Genomic DNA, 7,795 nt, shown 5'->3' with positions numbered 1-7,795 from the left:
ACCTATGTTTGTTTCTATCTAAAGGGTGTCTAATGTCTAAACCTAAATGCGAACGAATGCAAAAGAAACACGAGGAAAAGAAGGAATTATTTACAAGTGTGCTCGCTTAAGCCCCACGACCCAATGCCTACGTATCCCTTACCAGGAATCAGAGCTACCGTAGTTCGGCTTAATAGTTTCCATTTGTTTTGTGTTTTTTAGTTGAACAACGGTTAAGGTCACAATCCACGATGCTCGACCTTTGGAGACTTATACGCCTACTTTTGGAAAGGACTTAACTTGTTCTTAGGTGCCTAACAAGACAAAAGAAAAGCAAGGATTTGGTTTGTGTTTTTCATGTAACTACATGATGAACAAAACCCAATACAAGGTTTCGCACCACTTCATCACTTTGTTTTAATTTAAGAGCCTTTATTAGGTGTTTTAAATGTTTTTGGTTGGGTATTTTTTAAGGGGAATTTATCTGCGATTTGAATCACATAAAAATGTATAATGATCGAGAAACAGATTAGGGAATGAATCCCACTCATTTCTCTCCCATTATGTAGTGTTCGAGAAACAGATTAGGGAATGAATCCCACTAATTTCTCTCCCACCAAGTGATTGAGAAACAGATTAGGGAATAGATCCCACTCATTTCTCTCCCACTTTTAGTAAGGTGTGATTCGCATCTCTATTTATTAGTGTTTTAATGTTGAAAAAGAAAAAGAATGAAATGGGGGAGACTATCTTACTTTCTAGCCTAATTGTTGTCTTAAAAGTCTAAAACCTAATAGAATATAAAAGAGATGGGGAAAAAGTTATTTAAGTTGATTAAAATCAACTTTAACAACTAGGGTTATTTTTGTTTTTTCACAAAATATGAGAAAATATTCACAAAAATAAGGAAAATAAAACTATAATACTCAATGAAATATTCACAAGCAAATGGTATTTTTATTCTAGCTAAAAACTATTTTTCATGAATTAAAACTAAAAAAACTAAGTATCTTTTATTATCATTTACCAATACCAAAATTACAAACAAATTAATTTAAAAATCTAAAATAAAATCTATAGACTTCTAAAAACTCTAATTGGTTTAGAAAACAATTTTTAGTATTTTATTCAAGCAAAAATGAATTAACAAATAAAAGGAAAATAAAAAAAAAAACTACTTTTGTATTTTATTAAATCTGTCAACAGGGGGGTGTACTAGCATTTATCAAATGAACTGAAGTCTTTGTTGACAGGCGCATTGGGCCAAAACTTGGAGGTGTAAAAAATAAATTCGCTAGGCCCCAAGTCTCTAGAACAAGCTCATGGCCCACACAGAAGCATCACACACCATTTTTTATTTTACTTTCTCCTTGTTACACTCAGCATACAATTATTATTCACATGATTTTATCATTACGTGACATATATACATCAACCTCATATCAATCGGACAACAGCCATTTAAGTCAAATAAAATAAAAAGAAAACGCTATGGCCAATCACGCACCAACAACGCGTCATCTAATCATTGACTAAAAGACAAAACGCAGTAAAATGGGAACAATGGCCAACACATGCGTGCCACGCGTGCATAACAGAAGGGAGAGAAGAAACCATGCACAGACGCCGGAGAACCACCTCCGGTCGTCTTCTCCGGCCAACTAACGGCAGAGATCCAATGAAAATTTCCAGAAATTTGAACAACCACCATCGCCTGTGTCATACCCCAAATTTGCCCGCCCTATTTCTAATAGTCAATTTATCGTAAACTTTGAGTTTTTAAAATTTTAGTTTATTTATACTAACATCTTTTGATTGCTTATTTAAAATATATAATAGTATTTGTATATTTTAATAACAAATATTTGTTAGACCTCCATATGTTTTGCAGCGCTATTTAATTTCGAATAAATGTGATAGCACAATTGCCGAAAGAACTTGTGTAATGAAGTATGAGCAAGTGATCCCGAGTTCGAATCTCATTGTTCTCATATTTTCCATTTTTTCTTTTCACTAACTTTTTCATTTTTATTATTAGTATTATTATAATTATTATATTATTAAATAAATAAAATTATAAAAAAAGAAGAATAAAAGTTGTCCATTTAAATTTCTTTTTTATTATTAATTTTTCGTTGGTTTTTTAATATAGTTATTTAAAAAAAATATAATCTTTTCATTTAAGTCATGTTTTATGCATAAAATAGCAAAATAAATAAAAAAAATTAAAAAATAGTTAAATGGTGTATATTTTGTTTCCAAGACAAGAAAGACCAAATTGGAAGGGACAATAAACCATTTTAATTGACTTGAATTGGTTTTATTTCTTTCCATCATTTTGAGATATTTACAAGGCTATAAAAAGATCACTCTTATTAGTATAAAAGGAGGCCAATGTCTAATCAACAGGGGGCACCTTTTTTTTCCAGCCCTTTTCACGTACAAATTATTTTTATGTTCACGTTACTACCACAAGTTCACACAAAATTTAAAAAAACCTTTTACTAACAAGGATTCCACATATTTTTCTAAGTAAAAAAAAAACCTGCAAAACTCTAACTATCTTGTACTATCAACAACAATTCCTCGCCACATTTATTCACATACACCACTTATCAATCTATCACCATCTACACATGCATCAAAACCAACCTTTACAAAATCACTCCCCCACTTTTTATTTTAAATAAACATCTCAGTATCTTTATTTTTCATTAACCACAATTTCTAAACTACAAATAAAAACAAATATTTGCACTAACAATATTCGCAGATTCAGGTACAAAAAATGGATCAGATTCAATAGAGGAAAAAAGATAGATCTCGACACTGATTCAAAGCTGAACCACCACCGCACACCTACGACGGAACACGGTATGTTAGCTGTAGTATTTATTTTGTTTTGATTTACATTGGCTTTTGGCTCTTGTTTCTAACAGGTAGGGAGATGAAAAGGATAGGTCTTGGTTGTGAAAGGAAATGGAAAGAAGCTTTTGGCAGTGAGGTGTTGTAGAGACAAACAAGGTTTTTTTTAAGGTTTACTATATGTATATGTTTTTGGTACTGATGCTGTGGTGTGCTTGTTAATTATTTTATTTTATTTTATTGGTTTGCCAAGTGTCACATCATATGTGGTTGTTTTTGAAAAAAATTTCAAAAAAAATGTCAAAGTTAGAATTTATGTTAATTGTGATTTTGTATGAATCACATTGCAACTTTTCACGCTACTGCTCGTGTTCCTTTTCTTTTCAAATTGTCTCTACATTTCTTTTGAAGAATAAGAGTTTGTTAAAATAATGATGTTAATAATATCACACTATTTTAATTTACATATTAAAAGATTAAAAATGTTCTTTTATCTTATTAGTCGTATTCAGCCATTTTAATTTTGTTATGATTTTTTTATTAGTTTTAGTTAGCTACTTTTAGTTAGCTAATCTAGTTTTATTAGGCTTTAATAAAAATAACTCTAAAACACAATTAAAAAATTAAAATAAACAAATAAACATTTTATTAGGTTAGTATTTTCTAGATTAATTAAACTAGCTGGTTTGTACATATTCAATTCTAATTCCCCCTTTAACAGATAAATGATGGGTGAATATTTATTTCATCTCGTCTTCGAATTGGTCAGCTCTTTATGCCGCACCGGTCAAATATTTGAAGCCCCATAAAAAAAAATCATGCGCAATCGGCTAATACCTTTGAGTGATAATCGAATGCATGTCGTTAAGAATGCGTAAATCAACTTAAAACATTTAAAGATATCATTATTTATATTCACAATTTAAAATTCTATTCATTGAAACGCTTAAAATTTTCTAATTGCAATTTAACATATCTAATACAACTATTCTAATTCAATTAAAACCTTAACTATTTAACACAAACAAAATACAAAAAATGGATTGTATGCAAAACTTATTTTCACCACTTAAAACTACGAACTGCGAACTACGTAAACATTCTAAAACACTTTCAACATACAAGTAAATGCATACAATCCCATAAAAAACACCAACCAACACCGAACTACGTAGACTCTGATCCTCCATAAGGAGGTACGTAGGCACTTGGTAACAAGGCGAGTCCCCTTCCCCAAAAATTAAGTAGGTTTGAGATTTTATTCTCTACCCTATTGTATACTTTTAACCACAACTTTTTATAAACCTTACCGTAAAACTCTTATTATAAACCTTATTATAGAGACACTGTAAACCTTAAGGAAGGGTTAAGGGTGCCTAACACCTTCCCTTGACCCTAATTTCTCAACTTACCTAGAAAACTCTTAAATAGGTTTTATCTCATATTTTCCCTTATCCTTAGGATAGAATAAATATAGGTGGTGACTCTGTAATTTAGGTTATTTAACTTAAAATTTAAAGCCAGTCGTAACTGCTGGCGACTCTGTTGGGGACCCTTAAAGCAGAGAAGCACTTAAGGTTTGGGGCATGTCTCTTTGGTTTAGGCATTGGTTTTTCGGTTTATATTTGTTTGGTAATTTCTTTTTCTTTATATATTGTTCTTTATTTTATTTCTTTCATAATGTTAAATATTATTATTGTGAATATATTTGCTTTATTATTGCTGGGTTATAAATATATGAATTGTTGTTAAACCTTAAGTGTGGGAATTGTCACTAAGTAAGAGGAGACTTGCATCGCCTACGAGCTTTAGTGACAATTCCATTCAGAGTGGGCTGAATTCCGAGAAATATCTTAGACGAGGCTAGACTTTGTCGAGGGTAGGATGCGAAATTTGGCTGATCTCTCTTAGAACCTACCCCTAAAATTCGAACCTCATGGACAAAAAAAGCTTTTTCAAAAAATCCGACGAAACTAAAAGTTTCAGAGGGTACGAAAGAGCCCCATGAGTCCCTTAGAATTAAACCACCTTGGGAAAGGGTAGAAAATACGTAGGTCGAAATTTTGAACCTACGTACTATGGAAAACTTTTATCATAGAAAGTTTACCCGCGAGGGACATTATTTTATAAGCCTAATTTTACGTAGGATCACCTCTTACAATTATCATCCCTTAAAATCTTGAGGTTATACTTCGTTTAACCTGGATCCCTAGCCTGTAGGGATGCCCTTTTAATCTGACATTGTTTATAAGACCTCTCAGATTTCGGTTTAATGCGCAACAGGTGGTCTCGTGATGGCCACATGATGAGGAGACTCTTGATGGATCCTCGAGCGCTCGCATACCGTATATCATCAATCAATATTCAAACCTAGTCATTCGTTCATTGGACTTTGAATCCACGCCCTCGAATATCTATTCTGAGGACCATCAGATTTGAAGCAAACTATCCATGGGATCTGTAGACATTAATAGGCAATCCAAGCCATCCATTCATTAGCCTTTGAATCTACGCCCTTGGATATCTATTTAGAGGGGCATTAGATTTGAAGCGAACGACTCATGAGATCTGGTGACCATCTTGAACGGTCACCATGTGTTCTTTCCCACGCATTCCCTAACTTGTAGGGGTTTCCTTTGTTTATTGAAATCCCTATCCTATAGGGATTCCTTTTGAAGATCTTGTTCTTCCCATGAAGGACATCTTCATTAATGCACGTCAAATGGCCTCCCGACGGCCATGGGATCTGGCGTCTGCTGAACAGTCACCAGGTGCTATCTTCTACGCATTCCCTAGCCTGTAGGGGTTTCCTTAGTTTATTACAATCCCTAGTCTGTAGGGATTCCTTTTTGTATGTCTTGGTATTTTTTATAAGATCTTGTTCTTCCCACAAAGGACATCTTCGTTAATGCACGTCACATGGCCTCCAGATAGCCATGAGATCTGGTGACCGTCTTGAACGATCACCATTTACTCTCTTCTACGCATTCCTTATTCTATAGGGATTTCCTTCGTTATGTCATAGTCCCTATTATGTAAGGATTTCCATCTATATTTCGTAATCCTTAGCCTGTAGGAATTTCTTTCCTCGTACCCACGCATTTTCATACGTTCATACATTTGCATTTGCATTTGCATTTCCACCTTCGCCATTATCCAATATTTGCTATGCTAGCTGATTTTCCGAGACTCGTGAATAAACTCAAGTAAATTCTTAAACTGTGGAGAGAAGAGATTTATCAATGGATATTCAAATGAGATTGATCCTACAAGGAGAAAAGGTTGCCCTTCACTATGCAAGCTACATGCCTACGCCCACGCCCATACCTACACCTCAAATTCAATTATCATTGGAGATCCCTTACATCAAGATCAAATTCCTTCTCAACAAGATTGGTATACCCAAGGAGAGTAAAAGATCACCCTTTACTTCTACAAGTCAAAGAACTAAGAAGTAAAACAAAGTCATTGGATCAAAAAAGGATAATGTCCCTAGGATCAATAGGTTTTATCATTTCAAATTGTAATTTCTATGATCGCTAAGTGTTATTTGATATAAACGTTGTACCTTTCGATTAATAATTCTAATAAAATAATCATGCATGTTTTGAATGAAATCCATTCGTTTCACTCTTTCGTATCTATGAATATCAATACTTTTCCATTATCAACTTTCCATTTTCACTTTTAATAAACTTCGAGGGAGAATGAAGAATTAAAATAACTAAATTGGCTGACGTATGCTTTCAATGTTAAGACCTTAGCTGACGATGTAAGGCATTGTTTCAATTCCTAAACACGTGGAGTAATAAGGAGTTAATCCATAGTCAACCCCCTCGAGCCAAGAGTTGGAGTTTGTTTCTATTTTTCAAATAACCTTAATTTTAACCAGGGGCAGGGTAGACTTCGATTAATTCAATGATGCATTCTTATCTCAAGAGAAACAGTCCATCTAAGCAAAGGTTCAAGCACACCCATTATCTCGCAATCATCATCTAAAGTCAATGAAACCACGAAGATGAAGCTCTCAAAATAAGCATGGCAGTCACACTGTTCAAAGTCAATAGAGAAATTTCCAAAGAAGAATTTCAAAAAAAAAAAAAAAGAGCCCGCTAAGTCAAATGGAAAATTCCATAAAGTAAATAAAATAAACATGACTTAGGCAAAAGTTAGGGCAACATCCTGATTGACCGAAATTCAAAAGAATTGGTCCATGCAAAATTTAGGGATTAAAATCAAAAGAAATTGGAGAATAATCTTGGGACTGCCACTTCAAGAGTCATCAAAGCTTATCATCAAATGCTTGAACCATATCTACGCTCCCCATTTGCACGACTACGAAACTTCTCTTGCAGATCAAATACACCTTTTGGATTAATCGAACTAAGGATTAGAGAATACCAAGGAGAATGGGGTGGGCTAAATAAATTTTGAGCCATATATCCTTTGTTTCTTAAACCACGAACCACGACCAGGATACAACATTCAAAAACCCTAATTGAAGCAAGGTTAACTTTGAAAGCATACTCGACAAAGTTTGTGTTATACTAACTCCCATGTTTGTTAATTTATTGCTAAAAATTTTGCTTCTGCAAATATCCATCTCTAATCATCCATTTATATTTCATAACGAACTTCAATTTCAAAACTGGCATGTGCATAACTAAGAATTACTTTTTAAAGGGTACAACTTTACTTTCAAATCAATACTTAGCATCAAGGAGATTTTGACATTGGTGAGTCATTTCAAGAAGCTTCTAACTAGGGGAAAACATCTAAGAGTTTCTCCTAATCATGGGCAAAATCCCAATGATTATAGGGGCGCATAATCAAAATATCCTATGGACTAGGGGCATTCATCATAAGATTCAATCAACTTGGGTCACATCTCGAAGCAATAACAATCAGGGGCCAAATATTGGGGCAATTCATATCGAATTGATATCACACA

This window comes from Vicia villosa, unplaced genomic scaffold, assembly GCF_029867415.1.
Source record: "Vicia villosa cultivar HV-30 ecotype Madison, WI unplaced genomic scaffold, Vvil1.0 ctg.002981F_1_1, whole genome shotgun sequence".
Classification (NCBI taxonomy): Eukaryota; Viridiplantae; Streptophyta; class Magnoliopsida; order Fabales; family Fabaceae; genus Vicia; species Vicia villosa.
This window is presented reverse-complemented; position numbering follows the sequence as displayed.